The following is a 22718-nucleotide window of genomic DNA, read 5'->3' on the forward strand; positions in this document are numbered from 1 at the left end:
ATAGTCACTTCTCAAGAAAATCACAGAGATATTTTTCTTTGAAGTACGAGTGTATTTACTCATTGAGTGCACACGTAGGTCTATTTTTGTAGAGAACATAAACTCCTGTCCCTTATAATGTGCTAAGTATCCTTTAGGCCCATTTTGAAGCAGTTTAAAGTTATTCTTTATATATCCTTCCGAGGAATTGTGATGTGTTAGGGTTTGGCCAAATACTGATTTTTTACGAGACGTGCCTGAAGTGTGTTCCTTATGGCGTGTACTACAGTTCCTACCCGTATGGTCAATGTACGGTTTGTCGCAATCTTTGCATAATATTTTTTAAATACCGCAATTGAGTTAGATATTATTGCCGTTTGCAATCGTCTTTCAGCTTATTCGGCAAAAGGTTATTAGAAGCAAAGCAGCTGTCAAATCGGTGATCTTGAACAAGTTATTAATTTAGTCAGAAGTTAGGCCTATGTGTGTCACATTGGTAAATTTGCTATTTGGAGATCTGAGATCGTTATAAGAATGTTGCAATTTACGAATCAAGTAATCAACTCCATTGGTATTACAACAGTTAACTTCGGCTATTGGCTTTGAAATGTACAGTACATTCTGAATTTCTTTTGGTTCCAGAGGTAATTTAAGTATTCCCCTCAATCTTAGATTGGAAACAGGCCTCTTTGTATTTAGAAGGGTTAAACGAATTTGCATTAATAATTACATATCAGTCGGCTTCCTGTAAATGGTAAAACACAAATCGTTCAAATGACTCTGAGCGCTATGGGACTTAACATCTGAGGTCATCAGTCCATTAGAACTTAGATCTACTTAAACCTAACTAACGTAAGGACATTACACACATCGATGCCCGAGGCAGGATTCCAAACTACGACCGTAGCGGTAGCGCGGTTACAGACTGAAGCGCCTAGAACCGCTTGGCCACACCGGCCGGCTGATACAACATAGTTTAGCGCTGCAACTTGAAATAGTTATATCTAAAACGTCAATGCAATTGTTGTTTTCAGGTTCTACTGTAAAAAGAACATTAGGAAGAGCGTTATTTGAAATGTTAATGAGTGGGCCCACCTCCTGTTTGGAACCTTTACGTTACAAAAAAGTACCGTCAACATATCCTTAATAATGTGAAATTTTATTCGTGATCCGTGGATTGTATTTGGAATATTGTAAACCTACACTATTACAAAAGATGTCAGCTATGGTATCTGCCAGTGACTAGCTAATCCGTCTTTTTGGTAAGATGTTTTGCCATTGGATGAGAAATAGTTCAAGGCAACAGTACTTTCAAGTAACTCAGTGAACTGTGTTATTTCTCTTGTATTCATAATCTTACTTTTTAATAAATTATTTGTAAGGATGGCTATTGTTTCATTGTCTGGTTTGCTAGCGTACAGCTTCGCAAGTCTAATGAGGCGAAACCAGCAACGTCAGGAATTTTAATCTTGTAGACTGACTGTGCCAGTTTGTAACTGTTCTTTACGCTACGAGAGAGAGACTGAAAAACATATAAGCTTTCAAAATGTCATTTGATTTTTTGTTCAGTCTTTACGGGGGGCAGTTCATATTGTCAGCAATTGGACGATCGGACTATTAAGATTATGTACCTTTAATTGGGAACTTAATGTAGGTAAATGGGGGTTCAATATCTTCAATGGCGGTTTTCGTTTCGGCAAAAGAAGTAAATTATTATGATCAGTCAGTTTTTTAATCGATTTATTTTAAATTTAGGTGTTGGGCCTTTGCTAATTTCGGTAAGGTCATCTTCAACTAAAAACGTTGAAATCTGTGAGATGTATTCACTTTCACTAACCAGGAGCAATTCATTCCTTTTATCTCCCTTTGTTGTAATTGCTTCATTAATTTTAAAAGTATCTCTAATACTTTTAACTATTTGGGATCCATTATTTCTCTTATATTTACTTGTTTCTGTGGTGACTACGACTTTAATTCTCAACGCAATTTTGCAAACGTCTGATTTACTCAAATGGGAACGCATCTGCGCACTTTTTTGCGCAGTAGATATTAAATCATATTTTACCCCTTTGTTTATAAAGGCAGTATCAGCAGGAACAGAAAATTTTTTATTAAGACTGGAAACCCTTGGATTGAAGACTGTCTTCTCATTAGTGAAAGAAACTTAAGCAATATCATGTTACTGGCAGCTATGCGTGTGTATTTTCTTCTCATGTTTATTGATGATTGTTACCTACAGCAAATTAATTTTATCGTCAGTATCAAAAAGCAATAAAGAGAACATTAAAGGAGACACCTGTTTACCTCTGATTAAGTGTAACTTAAACGTCTTATAATTTGACACGCCTTTTAGCTTAAAGGCATTCCTACTTTCAGACCCCATCCATTGAATGATGCTCTTCTGGTGATCAGTTGGAACAACATGAAAATATGATTTGATACTAACAGTAGCTTATTTTGGAATAATATGATTAGCTAAGCAATGGTTGTTAAAATGCGTTTCCGCATTCAGTTTCATTATTTCATACCGATTCCCTTTAAATTTCATAAAATCTCAAAACACATGACTATACCAGTAATGACAATTCCCATGGAGAACAACACTTTAGTACTTTAAAATCGACATCGCTCACAGTAAATCTTTACTTTTGTAGTTACCGGTTTCCGTTTATTAGTGACCGTCTTCGGATCACGTACTGAAATATGAGCATAGAATGGATTAAGAATGATGTGTACAAATGGTAGCAATATATAATATACTATTTATATAACAAGTAATAAAGGAAGAAGTTATACCTACGTTGATGGGGAGTGACGCTGAGTGGATCACGTGTTACAAACTCTACGTACGTCAACTGCAATACGTCTGTTGCTTAAATACGTGGTACTCTGCCCACTGCCCACGGAATTACACTATATGCATCAGCAGTAGCCAATCAGACATTAAAGAACATTAAACAGTTGCTAAAGTAAAGGATATACAGTATGATTACACGAAAGCTAATACCAAATGATGAAATAAATGTCTTGCATTATATGAAGTAACTGCTATAAAGAGCATTTCCTCAGCATGTGATAAAAACATATAAATGGCCAATCATAATCGGTTGAGTAAACGCCGGTAGCCATCTGTAGGCCATCTGGAGGGATTTATCGCACTCGTAGATTGCATGGCAGTAAAGATGAAAGTTAAACGACGCTCGTGGTTCCCATGGTGACGGCGTCGCCATGTACACTCCTGGAAATGGAAAAAAGAACACGTTGACACCGGTGTGTCAGACCCACCATACTTGCTCCGGACACTGCGAGAGGGCTGTACAAGCAATGATCACACGCACGGCACAGCGGACACACCAGGAACCGCGGTGTTGGCCGTCGAATGGCGCTAGCTGCGCAGCATTTGTGCACCGCCGCCGTCAGTGTCAGCCAGTTTGCCGTGGCATACGGAGCTCCATCGCAGTCTTTAACACTGGTAGCATGCCGCGACAGCGTGGACGTGAACCGTATGTGCAGTTGACGGACTTTGAGCGAGGGCGTATAGTGGGCATGCGGGAGGCCGGGTGGACGTACCGCCGAATTGCTCAACACGTGGGGCGTGAGGTCTCCACAGTACATCGATGTTGTCGCCAGTGGTCGGCGGAAGGTGCACGTGCCCGTCGACCTGGAACCGGACCGCAGCGACGCACGGATGCACGCCAAGACCGTAGGATCCTATGCAGTGCCGTAGGGGACCGCACCGCCACTTCCCAGCAAACTAGGAACACTGTTGCTCCTGGGGTATCGGCGAGGACCATTCGCAACCGTCTCCATGAAGCTGGGCTACGGTCCCGCACACCGTTAGGCCGTTTTCGCTCACGCCAAAACATCGTACAGCCCGCCTCCAGTGGTGTCGCGACAGGCGTGAATGGAGGGACGAATGGAGACGTGTCGTCTTCAGCGATGAGAGTCGCTTCTGCCTTGGTGCCAATGATGGTCGTATGCGTGTTTGGCGCCGTGTAGGTGAGCGCCACAATCAGGACTGCATACGACCGAGGCACACAGGGCCAACACCCGGCATCATGGTGTGGGGAGCGATCTCCTACACTGGCCGTACACCTCTGGTGATCGTAGAGGGGACACTGAATAGTACACGGTACATCCAAACCGTCATCGAACCCATCGTTCTACCATTCCTAGACCGGCAAGGGAACTTGCTGTTCCAACAGGACAATGCACGTCCGCATGTATCCCGTGCCACCCAACGTGCTCTAGAAGATGTAAGTCAACTACTCTGGCCAGCAAGATCTCCGGATCTGTCCCCCATTGAGCATGTTTGGGACTGGATGAAGCGTCGTCTCACGCGGTCTGCACGTCCAGCACGAACGTTGGTCCAAGTGAGGCGCCAGGTGGAAATGGCATGGCAAGCCGTTCCACAGGACTACATCCAGCATCTCTACGATCGTTTCCATGGGAGAATAGCAGCCTGCAGTGCTGCGAAAGTTGGATATACACTGTACTAGTGCCGACATTGTGCATGCTCTGTTGCCTGTGTCTATGTGCCTGTGGTTCTGTCAGTGTGATCATGTGATGTATCTGACCCCAGGAATGTGTCAATAAAGTTTCCACTTCCTGGGACAATGAATTCACGGTGTTCTTATTTCAATTTCCAGGAGTGTAGGTATGCGCCATCAAACGGAAGAGGGTTTCTGAGCTGAAACGGCGGCTGCATGTCAAAGACCTACTGGCATGCACCTCGACATGTAGAAATGCTTGCCAGGTATTGTGTGTTACTCCTACATTGTAGTTGCAGTGGGAAGAGTGCTTGACTCGAGCCGTTATTTAGCATCTAAGAGGCCTGAATGTGTCTATGTGCACGTTTCATAGGTGAAGATTTCAATATTGAGACAGCGACTAGTTGTTACGAAACACTGAGAAGCAAGTATGACGAACAGATGACATTAACGAAATTCTCTTTACAGCAGTTACTTTGTATAACAGAAGGCACCTATTTCATAACTTGTTACTAGCCTTTCTGTAATCATTCTGTGCATACCTTACTGTAACAACTGCTTCACATCCTGTATGCTTGAGTGGGTACCGATGATGTAATTCGGTGAGCAATGGGCGGTGCATTGCGTAATTAAAGAACAGTCGCATCGCTCTCGTTTGCAATTGACGTTCGTGAAGTTCGCAACGCCTATTCCGTTCGTTGTCACTGCTTACAAACATTTCATTCTTATGTAAGTTATATTTCATATGTTACTGCCATTTACACACATCTGTCTTAATCCTTTCTACGTTTATATTCCAGTACAACGGTTGAATGGCAGTAAAAGATCGAATGTTACTGTTATTTGTACATATCACTATATCTTCAGTCTACGTTCGTATTTCAGCATAACGTCCGATGATGGTCGGTAATAGACTGAATGTTACTACAACTTATACACATAACTTTTATTCCATGGTATATACATATTTCAGTAACAGATCCCAAGAAGGTCAGTAATAGACCAAAACGGTTAGCCACAGAAATAAAGGTTTTTCGCGGTCTACACTGTTTTCGTGTTGGCCCATCAGTCTTTTACTGCGGTCTGCCAAGAATTCCAATCCTGTAACAACCTCTTCACATCGGCGTACCAGTTGCAACCTGCGTTCTCAATTATGTACCGGATGTACTCCAATCGCAGTCTTGTTATACAGTTTTTGCCCTCTACAGCTTGCTTCAATACCACGTAATTCAGTCCCTCATAGCTTAAAAGATGTTCTACCGTGAAGTACCTTTCACATATTCCTTCCCCCCCTCCGATTCTGCACGGAACCTACTCATTTCTTACCTTATCAGTCCAACTAATTTTCACCGTTTGTCTGTAGCACCACATCTCTTCTGTTCCGGTTTTCCCACAGACCATGTATCACCACTATACAATGCTGTACTCCAAACGTACATTCTCAGAAATTTCTTCCTCAAATTAAAGCCTATGATGGATGCTATCAGACTTTTCCTGGCCAGGAATTCTCTTTTTGCCACTCCTAGCTTGCTTTCTATGTCGTCCTTGCTCCGTCTTCCATTGTTTATTACTGCCTAGGCAGCATAATTCCGTAACTTCGTCTACTGCGTGGCCATCAGTCCTGATGTTGAGGTTTTCGCTGTTCTCATTATTTTCGTCTTTCTTCGATTCACTTTCAATCCATATTCTGTACTCATTACATTGTTTTTTCCATTCAGCAGCTCATGTAATACTTCAGTTTCAGTCACAATAGCAACGCTATCAGCGGATCGTAACACTGATATCGTTTCACCTTGAATTTTAATTCCACTCTTCAATCTTTCTTTATTTCCATCATTGTTTCTTCGATGAACAGATTTACCAATAGGGGTGAAAGACTACATCCAGATCACTTCGTTCTTGGTCGACCACTCTTATTATTACCTCTTAGCTCTTGTACATGTTGCATATTACCCATCTCTCCCTGTAGTATACCCTTGTCTTTCCCAGAATTTCGAACATCTTGCACAATTTTACATTTTTGAACAGTATTTCCAGATCGAAAAATCCTATGAAGTTTTGATTTTTGTTTAGTCCAGCTTCCATTATCTACCGCAACGTCAGAATTCCTTCACTTGTGGCTTTACCCTTTCCAAAGCCAGACTGATCATCAACTAACACATCCGAAATTCTCTTTTCCATTCTTCTGTATATTATTCTTGTCAGCAACTCGGATGAATCACCTGTTAATCTGATTGTGCGGAAATTCTCGCACTTGTCAGCTCTTGCAGACTTCGGAATTACATGTATGATATTTTTCCAGAAGTCAAATAGTATGTCACCAGACTCATACATTCTACACATCAACGTGAATGGTCGTTTTGTTCCCACTTCCCTGAATGATTTTAAAAATTCGGATGGAATGTTATCTGCTCCTTCTACCTTATATGATCTGAAGTCCTCCAAAGCTCTTTTAAATACTTATAATAATACTCGATCACCTATCTCTTCTGAATCCATTCCTGTTCCTTCTTCCATAACTTCATACAAATCCTCCCCCTTCTAGAGGCCTTCATTTTATTCTTTACACCTTCCCACTCTCTCATCTGCATTTGAAAATGAAATTCTCGTTGTACTCTCAATGGTACCACCTTTGCTTTTAATTTCTCCAGAGGTTGTTTTTGACTTCCCTGTAGGCTGAGTCTGTCCTTGTAACAATTATTTCTTTTTCTATGACTTCATATTTCTTTTGCATCCATTTCCTCTTCGCTTTCCTGCAATTCCTATTTCTTTCATTGTTCAGCGACTTCTATTTCTGTATTTATGTGTTTCCCGGAATATTTTTGTGCTTGCTCCTTTCATCGATCAGCTGAGGTATTTCTTCCGTTACCCATGGTTTCTTTGGAGTTACCTTCTGTGTACCCAGGTTTCTTTTTCCACCATCTGTAACAGCCCTTTATAGACATGTCCATTGCTGTTCAACAGGCCTGCCTACTCATATATTGCTGTATCTATAGCCTTAGAGATCTTCAAACGTATCTCGTTATCCCTTAGAACTTCCGTATCCTGCTTCTTTGCATATTGATTCTTCCTGACTAATTTCTTTAACTTCAGCCCACTCTTCGTGAATACTATATTGTGATCTGAGTGTGTATCAGTCCCTGGGTACGACTTACAACCCAGTGTCTGATTTCGGAATCTCTGTCTGACCATGGTGTAAGCTAAATGTAATCTTCCCGTATCACCTGGCCGTTCCAAAGTATACTGTCTCTGTTGTATCCGTAATTGGAGAAACAACAAATAACGATTGGCGTGAGTTCCAAATTCTGTTTACTGCCAACAGTTCCACAATACTAACACAACTTGGTGCTTGATCGAGAGCAGCGACTGGGTTGCAGAGTCCAATTCCGGTGTAGTAAACAGTCGTAGCTCAGTGTAGCGTCGTTCTAGGGTGCGACGTCGACGTAGCAAGTAGGTAGCAAAACACGAGACTGCCAGGCTTGGCGGCGTATGCCGCTATAAAGGGCGGGTGGTTGAGGAATATGCCCGCCGTAACCGAGTCCGCTTGTCGTGTCCTGTTATGGCGGCGCGGCCTCACGCAACTATCTCTCTGGAGAACGCCGGGCGAGGTTGCCATGACACTGCGGAGGCACTCTGTGATTGAGGCCCACGCCTGCACTGTACAGCTGTGCACAGCTGTGCATAAGCGGGCTGTGCTGGCCGTTGGCTGTATGACGTAAAGACCGCGGCCACGCAGCTGTAGGCGCCACTTTGTAGACATTGACTATACCACACTCTTCCTCCCCAAAATGCCTCACTGTGGTGGTGAATTGAGATGGACCACGGCGACGATGGTGAGGTCGAGGCCAGGGTCTGGGTGACACAGGCCGATCAGAAACTTTGTCCGAACAGTGTTGAGCCTCATTCCCACAGGCACAGTGCGGGGGCCCCGGTGAGACTGGAAGAACAGCCGGATGCAGAATGTGCCTCCCGCCCAGCAGACTCCGAAGAATCCGCTGCTGGAGTCGGGGCGTCCAATTCCATAGGTGTAGCTGATGGTGATGACGTGGCTGTGGCTGTGACAACGAGATTTGCAGTGTCCGAGGCATCCCTGGCGGCGGCGGTGGCGACCTGGACCGTGATGGGGTAGACTGCATCACACGAGGCTGTGGAGGCCATGGGTAGAACGTCGGTGTACTGCAGGAGATGCCTGAGAGCTGGCACATATCCCGCCACCGTGGACTGCTGGTTGGGATGCCCTCTGCAGGAACAGCCTCTGGAACCAAAAGGTCCATGTCAGGTGGAATTGTGCAGGAGCGCAGCTGATTCTGATGTCTGTGGTTGGTGTGCCCAGATCTGTCTCAAATGACATAGTTGACCCTGCCCAAAGGATTGTCCACAGTTCCAGGTTCCCAAGCATGATTCTTATTGAAGACCATGAAATACACTTGGGCATGTGCAGAGAATTTGGTCGAAGGTGCAGAAGTAGCTGGAGATTGCTGAGGATGGAGAAGATGCAATGTTGTCTGGTGAGACCTACCATGTAGAAGTTCAGCTGGTGACGTGTCGCCTTGGGGCGTTGTGCGGTACATTGATAAGAACAGGAGCAGAGAATTTTCTTTACAGTGAGACTGTCACAGCTTTATCATCTCTGACTTGAAAGTAAGCACAAACCGTTCAGCTTCTCCACTTGATTGAGGGGAGAATGGAGCCGATGTGATGTGTGTGATGTCATTGGCCTTACCGAAGGAAGTAAATTCTGATGACGTTAATTGTGGGACATTATCAGACACCCTTCTTGGCTAAATATGGTTGCCAGAGCCATGATTGTATTGGCTGAAGTTGTAGAACACATAGAAGTGACAAAAGGAAATTTGGAAAGAGCGTCCACAACATTCAACCACTTGGAACCCCAGAATAGCCCTGCGAAGTCGATATGCAGACGTAGCCAAGGAGCCACTGGTTGAGGCCAACTGATAAAATGTTGATGAAGGGCAGGTTGGTGTTCTGCACATTCCTTGCAATGTGTGACCATATGTTATATATCCTCGTCCATCCCCAGCCAAGTGCAATGGCGCATGGCCAACTGCTTCCTCTGGACAATGCCCTAACGTCCTCTAAGAAGTAATTCCAGCACTTGTTTCTGCATAGACATAGGAATCACAACCTGAGTTTGATCAATTGGCGTATGCAAGAGCACCACTCCACTTTAGACAGTAAAGGCATCTCACAGTGGGTGCCAGTGTCGTAGAGACTCATTTGGAAGTTGCGTCTTATCTCCAGACCAGCCAGTTAAAATAAACTGGTGAAGGATGTTATCTTGCCCTGTGACAGTGGCCATGTGATGATGACCAATTCGGAAGGAAGATAGTGATGCCTCATCCCTCTGGTCAATATGGAAGCAGGCATCCTCGGGTGAGTCAAAAATCGTGTCTGGTCCGACAGGGAGACGAGATAGAGTATCAGCATTGGCGTGATGAGTCTTGGGGTGGTATATGATCTCGTAATTGTAATTGGCGAGGATAAGCGCCCATTGTAGGAGCTTTTGAGCAGTTTGGGTGGGCACCGGTTTGGCTGGATGCAATAGGCTGGTGAAAGGCCTGTGGTCTACATCTACATCTACATCCATACTCCGCAAGCCACCAGACGGTGTGTGGCGGAGGGTAGTCGTGGAAGTAAGTAGAAAAATTTTTCTTCCATACAGGTACTGGTGGAACTTGTAAATGCCATAAATGATAGCTAGCGCCTCTTTTTCCAATTGGTTTTGTTGAGCAACTACGATGCGAACTCAATTGGTCTGTCTGTGGAACCGACTTTGTGAGACAGAACCGCGCCAATGCTATATGAGGAAGCATCTACTGTGAGGACCACGAGTTTCGCTGGATCAAAGTGGACAAGGCATCTGTCACTCAGCTGGATGTTTTTTATCGTCTGGATTGCCATTTCATTCTGGTCTGACCCCAGAAATGGAACATGTTTCCATCAAAGAAAATGTACTGGCCCTGAAATCTGAGCTGCATTTGGTATGAACCGAAGATAATGTGAAATCTGGCCAAGGACAGCTTGCAGTTCGGTGAGGTTCCTGGGAGCAGATAACTTCCTGATAGCGTCCAAGTGCTTGGAAGACGGTGAACACCAATGGAGTCGATGACATGACTCAGGTACACCATTTGATGACAGAAGAAATCGCATTTTCTCTGTTGCATTTGATTCCAGCGTCAGTGAGCGTTTGGAAGAGGCATTCCAGGTTGTGCTCGTCAGAGGAGCTGCCTGATATGATGATGTTATCCAGATAGTTGGTGCAAGAGGGGACCTTGGGCATGAGTTGCTCTAAAAACCTCTGGAAGATGGCTGGTGCTGAAGCACTGCCGAAAGGCAACCACTGATATTGGAACAGACCATTGTGAGTATTGATCACCAAGGAGGATTTCGTAGCATCATCTAAGGGAAGTTGTAGATAGGATTCCTTAACATCTATCTTAGAGAAGAAAACCACCCCTTGCAACTTATCCATTAACTGTTCTGGGCGAGGGAGTGGACACGACTCCACGCCACACTGTGCGTTAACTGTGGACTTAAAATCGGCTCAAAGACGTAGCTTCCCATTGGGTTTCCTGACCGTGACAAGGGGTGACGCCCACTGACTGGCAGCTATGGGCTCTATGACACCCAGTCCCTGCATCCATCTATGAATCTTGGCTGTGCGTTCTCTTTCAGCGTGATATGTGCAAAAATGAAAAATCATAGGCTTTGCCTAAGGTGTCCTCAAGAAGATGGTGATATTTGTCACATAGCTTCCTGATACTCTCCTGCAGAACATGGGAAGTGATTATTGTCACATCATCTGAGATCTGGTGGCCGAAAATGTCGAAGGCATTGATACACCACATTCTCCTTTTGTTATTTTTGAACAGAATGTTTACTGATACTAGCGGAATTTATTACAGAACTATAGTAGATTCCCGTCTCTGTCATTCTTTGTCCCAAGCTCATATTGTCCCGTAACCTTTCCTTCTACTCCTTCCCTACAAATGCAGTCCAGTCCCCCATGACTAACATATTTTCATCTTCTTTTACGTACTGTAGTACCCTTTCAATATCCTCATGTACTTTCTCTATCCTTTCATCTTCAGCTTGCGAATTCGGCATGCATAGTTGAGTTATTGTTGTCGGTGTTCGTTTGTTGTGCATTGGGATAAGAACAACCCTATCAGTGAACTGTTCACAGTAACACAGTCTGTGGCATACCTTCCTGTTCATAAGAAATAATACTCCGTTTATACCATCTGACCATAATCATTGCTATACTCATCTGAACAGAAATCTTTATTTCAATTACATTGCACTTCATTGACTCATATTATATCTAGATTCAGCCATTGCACTTCGCTTTTCAGATTTTCTAATTTCCCTACCACATTCAGGCTGCTGATATTTCACATCCCACTGACCATTATCCTTTCATTGATTATTCAATTTCTTTCTCTCGGTCACCTATCCGTTGGCAACCCCTTCCTTGAAATCCAAATGGGGAACTATTCCAGGGTCTTTTGCCAATGAAGAGATCATCATGACAGTTTTTTTCAATTACAGGCCACATATCCTGTGGATACACATTATGTGTCCTTAATGAATTGGTTTCCATTACCTTACGCATCCCCATGCCGCTGATTTTGGGGCCAGTTTCCCACCACTAGAACAACAGAGTGCCCTGAATCTCTGTCCGCTCCTGTGCCCTCTTTAATAACACAGAATTAGAGTGACCTCTTATGGTAGAAGTCTTCGGCCGCCAATGCAGCATATTAATCAAAATATATTATTGAAAATCTGGTACCGAGAACGTTTTTGTTATTGATCGGTGAAGCTATCCCATTTTTTTATACTATAAAGTAGAGTGGTCCGACCTGAACTTGTGGAGACAGGGTCGGCAACGACCAAAAACCTGAGGCCTGGCCACAATGCCTACCCCTTCCCGTCCTTGAAACCCTCTCCTCCAGCCTTTTTTTTTTACCGGGAACGGGGCAAGGAAAACAACACATCTTTGTTCACACAAGTATAAATATAACACAAATGCCATTCATCCGGCGGGATCAACTAGAGACATTGCACTCGAAACAAGTCGAGAAAAAGTTTGAATTAAGACTGTGTCGGAAAAAATAATAACAATAATACTGAAGTAAGCTAAAAGGTGTGTGGCAATAAACAAAAAGGGAAGAAGGTGCCGGGTATGGTAAGTCTTGATGGCAACTGCCTGGCTGATAGACTGTGGAGGCACAGTGTGCCGGGGTCTACATTCGAGGCCTGCCCCTGTGTTCCCGGCACCACTACCGGGCTGGAACATTCGAAAGGAGGATAGAAGCGAAAGAAGAGGGGACAATAGTATTGGGGGTATGATCAGCGTCCTCTGGTATACTGCATGAAAGAAAGGAGGTGCATGTCCATGCCCCTATTCCACTGTGGGTTACAATATAAAAAGCAATGTGGAGAGATACTGATGTCAGCTGAGGCCGGGGGGGAGGGGTGTCGTCCCTGTGTCGCACCATCCAACTGAATGGGGGTGAGGTAAAGATCGCGTGTAGGTAATTGGCAAAGAAGGCGTGGTGGTGCGGTTGGTGCTCGACTTCACTGTTGGCGGAGTGTAAGTTTGTAAGTACTGTCCGAAATAAGACATGATTTGTCGCCATCATTACTCATGTAGTTGATCGTCCACCCCTTGACCCATACCATTGCATGATTTTTGGTGGCTGGGAAATAAGTACCCTCAGGATGGTTAAAAGTCTATAGGTCAATAGAATCCGGCGGAATGCGGAGGTATCAGGCAACGAACTATCGTCCAAATTTCCAGAAGTCGCTGGTGGCAGCACAGGTCAGTTGGTGGATATCGTCATCCATGAGGTGGTAGATTGACCAGAGTGGAGAGTCCATTAGTACGGTGGCGTGAAGACGTTACTTTGTGGCGAATTTTCCACACGCGACGGGGTACCATGTTTCCCATTCGTTGGAGAAAAGAAGAAACTGGTGGATATGACGCCTAACCGTGGACCACCGCGTCAGTGGATGTCTGAAATCGATGTTGTTGCTGGATGTGTAGGATGCAGTAGCGGTATAAAAATCTTTAGGTCGAAGACAACGTGTGTTCGGTAGGTGTGTGAGCATAACTTAGGTGGACGAAATGTGCGTCAGATGGTGCTTCATGTGTCTGCATTGTACAGGTAGCATTATGGTCGCAGGCTTAGGAATTTCCAGCAAGCTGCGTGTAAGGGAGGTGCCTCCGTTTCACTGATTTTGCAGTGTAGTCGCACATTTACAAAGCCGAGGCCTCCCGCTCGCGGGAGATGAGTGAGTGTTTTGTAACAGACCATAAAGAGCTTACCGGCCGGAAGAAACTATGCGAAAGCAGCCTGTAGGCTGCTTCCAATAGTCGATGGCAGCGGAACTACCTGTGCGATGCGGACCTCTCTGGACGCCACATGTTGGTTGGGATATTGGAGACGTTGTAAAGAATCGATTCGGCCAAGGAGATTTCGTCGCACCACCATGCGGATGCAGAGCGAAAATTAATGGCAGTCAAGTGGCGCATGGTGGAGGTGCTAAGTCGTCACGCGAGAGGCCGTGTGGAATGAACGTTTCTAACATTCTGCGTGGTGTCTGTTCTAAGTCGTGTCTTCCTACCACCTTCGTGCAACGACGCTGTGAGCGTCTTTTTGGGGAATTGACTAGTTTAAACCTGGAACCTGTTGCTGGTAAGGAGACGCCAGAGCACACATGACATGTAGAGTTCAGAAGAGTTCAGTGACACTAGTGATGATATAACCAAATACTTAATGATTTCAGCGTCAGCTCCTCTGCACTCCCTGTAAAAGAATCTTAATAGTAACTAAATTTAGGGGAGGGGTTCAAGGCTTTCCTATTTTTAGTTAGCTGATAAAATAACGTCGAAAAAGCAGTTAAGTTTACTATTGGAAATTTTATTCTACTCACAAAATATTGTTTATAAATTGACCTTTGATAATAGGAAATATTTTAATACAGGATGATAAAAACCAACTGCGTTCAACAAAAATGTGAACGAATATTCCCTGAGTTGGTTTCCAAGTTCTACAATGGATCGAAGGATGACCTATGCCATATCACATCTATAATCTAGGTTTAAGTTGTTCACAAAAGAGAAAAGTATCTAAATGGTCTACAGTGACCCTCAATTATCTTTAATTACTTATCTAACTGGTGGTAAATTACACTGGCTGATGTGGCTTCTCAATAATTATATAACAGAAAAATCACCACGTTTCAGATTTTAACTTACGTAGCAAATGTGAATACCATGAGCTTCAATTGACAATCGACACTAGTATTATGTAAAAAGGGGATGTAACAGATGAGACTTCTGCAGATATGCGTTCAAAAATGTGGCACCGCATGCGTTCATTACCTTGTTGGTGTTCGTCAGGGGGTGGCGAGCGTCACAGCTCCACACACCTCGCTACCTCGGAAGCAACTCTCTCCTAACTTCTCCTTACATCAATTTACCGAAGTTGGTTTAAAAAAAAGCTATCTGGCTGTGTTTTCATCTGACCAGTCAGGGTCTCAATGTTAAACTTCAGCTCCACCTACAAAAATTCTGTCTATCCAATGAGAAACGTTATACTTTTTTTGGTGGGGCAATATTTTTAACCTTTGCAACATAACAGAGACACGAATTGTGTCACGCTAAAACTTGCAGCTGGTGTGGCCCTCTTGGTGTTATCGTAAGATCTATACTGTTCTTCTAGAGGGCTCTACCTTTTAACATGGGTTGGGGGTGGCCCTGGCGGTTACTTTTCGTGGTGGGGCAATGTTTTTAACGTTTGCAACGTAATAGAGACGTGAAAAAAGTCTCACGCTAAAACTTGCAGCTGGTGTGGCCCTTTTAGTGTTATCCTAAGATCCATACTGTTCATCTGGGGCTCCATCTTTTAACATGGGCTGGTAGGTGGTCCTGGTGGTTGGCTGGTGATGTGGGTGTCTGTCCTTTATCGTAGGGCCTTCTAGCTTAACATGGTTCTGCTCTCGGCTTCTCGTTTCTTTCCTCGGAACTGCGTCTGTTTCACAGTGGGAAGGTATGACATGCATTTAGGAGTTCTTGTGTTAGTCTGTGGTATTCCATTTGCTCACTCGTCGATCGTACTACTTTGGTTCATTTAATGTCAGGATTTATTCGGATCTAAGTGACGTACTGCCGGATTTGCTCATAATGTCAGGGTTTTCATGGAAGGTGTTGAATTTGCCTGACACCTTACACGTTGCCATGGATTTAGTCACATTCATGTTACTCCCTGCTGCTGTTCTGTACGTTGACGTCAAAGCAAGTACTACTTATCTTTCATTCCATGAGCGGACTAAGAGGAGGAGATCGTGCACATAGACACGACACCGAAAATTGTGCTTGGAAAAGTGACCAGAAAGGTCCCTAAACCATGGGTGCAATGTCGAGACAGTTTATGAGCATTCTAAAGTACTAAGAAGATAATCGCTGTTCCCCACGAGGAATGTTCTCAGAAATTACTGGTGCATTACCTAGCCTTGTACTTGGAGACTTCATGAAATTTAGAAATAATAGAGAAATAACAGAGCTCACTGAGTTACTCGAAAGTACTCTTGGTTTTGATTACATTGTCACTCAATTGCAAAATGTGTTACAAAAAAGACGGATAAGCTGTGGACAATTCACTGACAGATATCATAGCTGACATCTTTGTTAACCATGTATAATTACAATTTTCCATCCCAATCCACAGATCACAAATAAAATTTTGTATCATAAGAGGTATGTTGAAGGTACTTTGCTGTTATATAAAGGTTCCATAGAAGGGGTGGAATCACTCAATGACATTTTAAATAACTCACTTTCTAATCTAGATTTTACAATAGAACACGAAAACCACAATAGAGTTAACTTTTTTAGATATGACCATTTTAAGCAGCAGCTGTAAACACTTTTCTACCATGTGCAGGAAGCCGACTGCTGCTTTTGTAATTCTTAATGCAAATTCATGTCACCCTTCTAAATATCAAAAAGGCAATCGCCAAACTAATTTCAGGAGAATAGTTAAAGTACATGTGGAACCTGATGAAATCGAAAAAGAAGTATATATTTAAAGCAAATAGCCTAAGCCAATTGCCTTAACACCAATGAAGGTCATTATTTACTTCGCAAATTGCAACATTTTTATAACGATCTCACTTCTCCAAATCGAAAATCTATCAAAGTGGCACACATGGGCTTAACTTCTGACTAAATTAATAACTTGTTCAAAAACACCGATTTCACAACTGCCTTTAATTTTGATAACCTCTTGCTGAATATGCTGAAATACTCATACAGTTAGAAATTGCTATAATACCTATCTCAATTCCCGTATTCATAAAATATTATGCAAAGTTTGCGGGAAACAGTACAGTGACCAGACAGGTAGAAACTGCAGCATTCCTTGTAAGGAACGCACTTCAGGCACGTCTCGTAACAGCTAACATCACAGTTACTCAGAAGGATATATAACTAATAACTTTAAACTTCTTCAAAATGCAGCCAAAGTATAATTACTTAACACATTACAAAGATTAGAAATTTATGCTCATAACAAAAATAAATCCTCGTCCATACTCAACGAGGAGTTACGCTTTAGAGAAAAACATTTTCGTGATTTTTTTGAAGAGTTACTATAGAATGTCCCATTCCTGCCGTTCCTCTTTTATTCTTTCCTTTATTTTGTCTGGGATGTTTTCATGTCTGTAATAAACTTTCCACACTTTAACTGAAACTGGTTTCTTCTTACGTCCTTATTTCTTACGCTGGTTTATTATGCCTGGATGGATAGATGAGATTTTTGTACAACAGTTCATTTGATGTAACTGATATTTTTTCATGCTTTAGGTATGACTGTACCTTACTTTTATCTTGTGGGCTTCGTGGTCAATATCATCAAGTGATCTGACACATAGTGACAGTATTGCAAGCCAGTATCTCGAAACAGCTAGTCACTGTCACAGTTCTGAAACCTACACCTGTAAAACTAGCACATCGACTCTTCCACTCCCCCGGCTGTGGTAAAGAACATCGTCAGTCGAAAAATATTTCCACTGCCACTACGATCTATGAGTAATGCGCAATACGTGAATGCATTTTTGCATGTCGACCAGCATGCCAGTACCTGTTTGACATTAAGCATCGTTCGCTGCTCTGAAATCCAAAATCATAACCACAAAAGTAAGATCTGCTTGCGGTCTAGGTTGTTTCTGTTCATTTTACAAATTAGTAATTTTTATATAAATTCCTACTAGCTTCGATTCTAGATCAACTTAATGTGGAAGGACGGATCGTCTATATCATCAACAAGCAGAGAACGTAGGTGGTTTTGTAACATGTCGACAGAATGTTAACTTCATTTTCTAACCACTGGAATATAAAGAAAAAGTACTAATATACCTGCTTACGTTGGTTTTAAGATGAAGCACTAACTGCAGAAAGTGATACATATACCTGACACTAGTGGTGGACAAGATTTTTTAAAGCAGTCTGTTTAGTTGACCAATGCCATTGCTTTTGATATCTCCACATACTACTACAATTATAACACTAACGTGTCGTGAAACACGCTAATGGTACCCTCTGAGAAAATTTCAAAGTTCGGCTGTGCTTGTGTCTAATGGAAAATAGTATCGGATTATAATTTCGAATTTTGTGAAGTTAACAATAAAACCAAACGGGCATTGACCTTGGGAGTTAAGAGAAGTGGTAAAATGTTAACTGAATGAAGGGAATGAACGGTCACCAGCCTAATTAGGCACATTAATTTGAAAACAAGTATTTGAGAAAATTGGATATTAGTTATTGAAGTTACTTTTGTAGAGATTTCCCTTTGAATAGCAAGAGGATACAAACCCACACAGCGCACTCTGTACTGTGTTTGGCCGCAGTTACCAATAACACACACACCACTAAATTATGCGCGCCAAATTGTGCAAGTTTATACTAATGCTGAAACGTCACTGCACTATGTGCAGAACTAATTTTGGACATGAGGGGCTTCTGTCCTGATTGACGTGAATCACACAAATAAAGATAAATAATATCTGAAATACACCGTTTAAGATCCTCTGCATATAGCAATTTTCCTTAGTAAGAGTAATATTTATTTTTTTTCTTAATAGGACAACATGATGGGGACCCATTAACTGCTAAAGTTTCGCTAGCCCAGGTTATTTGATTACTGCAAAAGTAAAAACTAGTTATAAAAGCTAATCATTCATTAAATTTACTTTGCAAAGTATTAAAACGCCACAGTGGGCTTAGTTAACTTCAAAAGGAACAATTCTTGATGTGTACCAAAACTACACTATCTTTCAAAATGTGCATAACTTCACTTCCAATAACACTACCGCAAATCGGTTCATTAAACGTTTGTATGTACTTTTACTTTAATCGCATGTGAAGCAGGTATTCTTGGCAATAATATTTACACAATGTAGCACTGTTATCCTACAAAACAATATTTAATAATAAACTAAGTATACTTTAGCAAAAGCCTATCCAAATTTCCTTTTATTGTTTTAGCTTTTAAATAATTAAGGTTTCCACTTTTCTATTGTCTGATCTTTAAATTATTTTACTTAAACTTCCTACCTTAACAATTTCAATTTGAGTAGTCAGTCATCAAATTATCCCAATTTTACTCTTACTTTAACTTTTGCTACTGCTTTTACTTTAGACAAAAAATCACTTTTAAATACTTGAATGCCAGAATTGTTTATTTAAACCAGGGAACACGATTTCAGTTGCACTTAGGTGAGGACCCTCCGTAGATCGTAATCAGTTATGGATTCGAACACGAATTGGAGCTTTAGTTGATTATTATTGAAACAACACACAAATTAACTGATCCATGCAATATATATTACGTAACTCTATCTATGATGTCTGTGAAGCAGTGTGACGTCCGCTGTGGCCGAGCGGTTCTAGGCTCTTCAGTCTGGAAACGCGCGACCACTACGGTCGCAAGTTCGAATACTGCCTCTGGCTTGGATGTGTGTGATGTCCTTAGGTTGGTTAGGTTTAAGTAGTTCTAAGTTCTAGGGGATTGATGACCTCGGATGTTAAGTCCCATAGTGCTCAGAGCCAATTGAACCAATTTTTGTGAAGTAGTGGCGTAGATTAGTGGCAGGCGAAATGACGCCTAACTGTAGTCGCGGCTCTTGATGCGCGAATGCTCTATAAAATCTCTTCTTGGCATCGGATCTTCAACATGTTAGAGCCATTTCGTTATTCCGTGAATACCAAATAATAAGCATATCCCCATCCGGGGCAAATCCCTTCTAATGCAGCTTCCAATTACCTCTCCTAGCACCATCGAGGTGTACCGTGCTAAGGCTAGCCACACACTGCGTGCCGATCACACAAAGGAGCCGCTCAGTTCGACCACCAAACGCACCTTTTACATCGTGCCATGCCACTGTAGTTGCAGGGGGAATTTCCTACGGCGTTTACATGTTACAAATACAAGTGTCCTAACCATGAACCAGCTTTTAACAAACATACTTCTTTCATAAACATATTTATATTACAATAATTTAAAATTTCAAGATATTATTTTGCTATTTTCGTATATACTATACAAAACTCTAATTTTCTTGCCATGCACCAAGGTTTCCAAACAACACACAAGGCACACTTCGTAAACCACAGATCCACAGTTACTTAAAAAAAACTCTCCTAATCGATATAGGTGTTACACACTGAGGTGACGAAAGCCACGATGTGCCTCCTATTATCGTATTGGACCACGTTTCGGCCGCCGTAGCTCAGCAACTAGACGTGGCGTATACTGAACAAGCCCCTGGAAGTCTCCTGCATAAATACTGAGCCATGTTGCCTTTGTAGGCATCGATAATTGGCATTCATGGCCAAAAAGCGTCTACTAGTATCAAACACAGGTCCTAATTTAAGAAAGAAGTTTCTGAGAATGTACGTTTGGACCACAGCATTGTAGGGCAGTAAAAAATGGCTTGCGGGAAAACCGAACAGAAGAGAATCGAAGCAATTCAGATGAGGTGCTGCAGACGAATGTTGAATATTAGGTGGACTGGTAAGGAAAGGAATGAGGAGGTGCGGCGTGGAATCGGAGATGAAAGATACTTGTGGAAACACTGACAAGCGGAAGGGACCGGAGATAGGACAGCTGTTAAGACATCAGGGCATGATGTTAGTGGTATTGGAGCGAGCTGTAGAGGGCAAAAACGATAGAAGGAAATGGAGACTGGAAAATATGGAATTTATCCACCCCATAATTGAGGATTTAGGTTGGAAGTGCTGCTCTGAGGTGAAGAGGTTAGCACAAGGGAGGAATTTGTGGAGGGCCGCATCAAACTTGATGATTCAATGATTCAAAAATAAATAAATTAATTAATTAATTAATTAAAAAATCTCCATTATATCCTGGATTTATTTCGGACGATTAGGGATGCTAAATATTTCGTTCGTACGGCCCTCATTATTTCAAAACATCATGTCCATGAACGGTAGCAATTGGTCTCCAAGTAGCCGAACATAACGATTTCCAGTCAGTGATCTGTTCAGTAGTACCAAAGGCCTCATTCCATTCTGTGTAAACACAGCCCATACTATTATAGAACTACCATCAGGTAACATTGCTTATGGCTTCACGGAGTCTAACAGATAACGAAAACAGGAGAGACGATACAGTCGATTTCTTGCTGTTATCCTACGGGCTCACAACGGTCGTCGGCTGCCAGAGCCCATTAACGGTTAATTTTACCGCACTGTCCTAACGGATACGTTCGTCGTACGTCATACATTCATTTTCGCGTATTTCACGCAGTGTTGCTTGTCTGTTGTTGTGACAACAGTACGCAAACGTCACTGTCCGCGATCGTTAAGTGGGAACCGACCACCACTGTGTTGTCCTTGGTGAAGGATAGTGTCCGAAATGTGGCATTCTCGGCCCTTTATTGACACTGTGGATCCTGAGTATTAAATTAATTAACGATTTCCGAAGCGGAGTGTCCACTGCGTCTAGCTCCAACTACCATTCCACGTTGAAAATCTGTTAATTCCCGTCGTGCGACCATAATCACATCGGGAACCTTCTTACCTTGAATCACCTGAGTATAAATGACAGCACCGCCAATGTACAGTCTTTTTACACCTTGGTTACGTGATACTACCACCATCTGAATATTAGCGTATCGCTATCTTATAATTTGTCACCTCTCTGTATTCCTACCATATACCCTGACAGGGCGGCTTGCTATTGGTTTTACACAACTGAATTCACCAGTGACTCATCAATCGGCTAGACAAAGACTACAGCCACTCCATTTTTCCAAGTGTGTCATTAATCCCGTTTCTTTAACTTCCAGGTGGATGTGTGACCATACCATTACTAACATTTCGTATTCGGTTGACGATTGTCTGCATTCACTGTCATAGGCCCAGTACTTGCGTCATAAAATTTACAAGCCCACATACACAGATATTCTTACTGAAATGAACTTCGGCAGCGAACATCATTTCCCTGGGATACACTCCGTATTAATATTACGTATTTGTAATAAGAAAGCTACGCTCCTTAGCAAAATTGTAGTTCCTCGCTACCGACCGTTGTGAAGGAATAAAAATGATACTTATGTGCTATTGCTCATTCATAATTGACTGCGGAATCATTCGACACTTTGCTCTACTAGAGTGTTCGACTACCATCTCCTCTGTTGATACAGCCTGACAAACGTAATAATCTTTATCATGGAAACGTCGCCCAATGAATGTGTAATGGAATGGTGGTGGAATAAAAGAGAAAATGCTAGTGCCTTTGAGTTTCATGATAACAGGTACGGTACACATATCTGAAATTACTGCGTGTTTCGCGTGGTTCTACAACTTTCTATCACCCAAATTAGTTAGTTGCTACATAAAATTGCAGTTCGGCATAAACAAAAACGTTATTTACATAAGGGGTATTTATATCTTTGTATTACTATGCCATTTATACAACAGAATAGATACTGATTAAATTAATGAAAGGTATCAGCAACCTCAGGGTTGGACCTGTGATTTCATTCACTACAGGGAGTAGAGAGCTCCAAGTTCTATAATGTTCGTTAAGAGTTGAAGGCCTCAGATAACAGCAATGGTTCAAATGGCTCTGAGCACTATGCGACTTAACATCTGTGGTCATCAGTCGCCTAGAACTTAGAACTAATTAAACCTAACTAACC

The sequence above is a fragment of the Schistocerca gregaria genome, chromosome 3 (genome assembly GCF_023897955.1).
Source record: "Schistocerca gregaria isolate iqSchGreg1 chromosome 3, iqSchGreg1.2, whole genome shotgun sequence".
In the NCBI taxonomy this organism is placed as follows: Eukaryota; Metazoa; Arthropoda; class Insecta; order Orthoptera; family Acrididae; genus Schistocerca; species Schistocerca gregaria.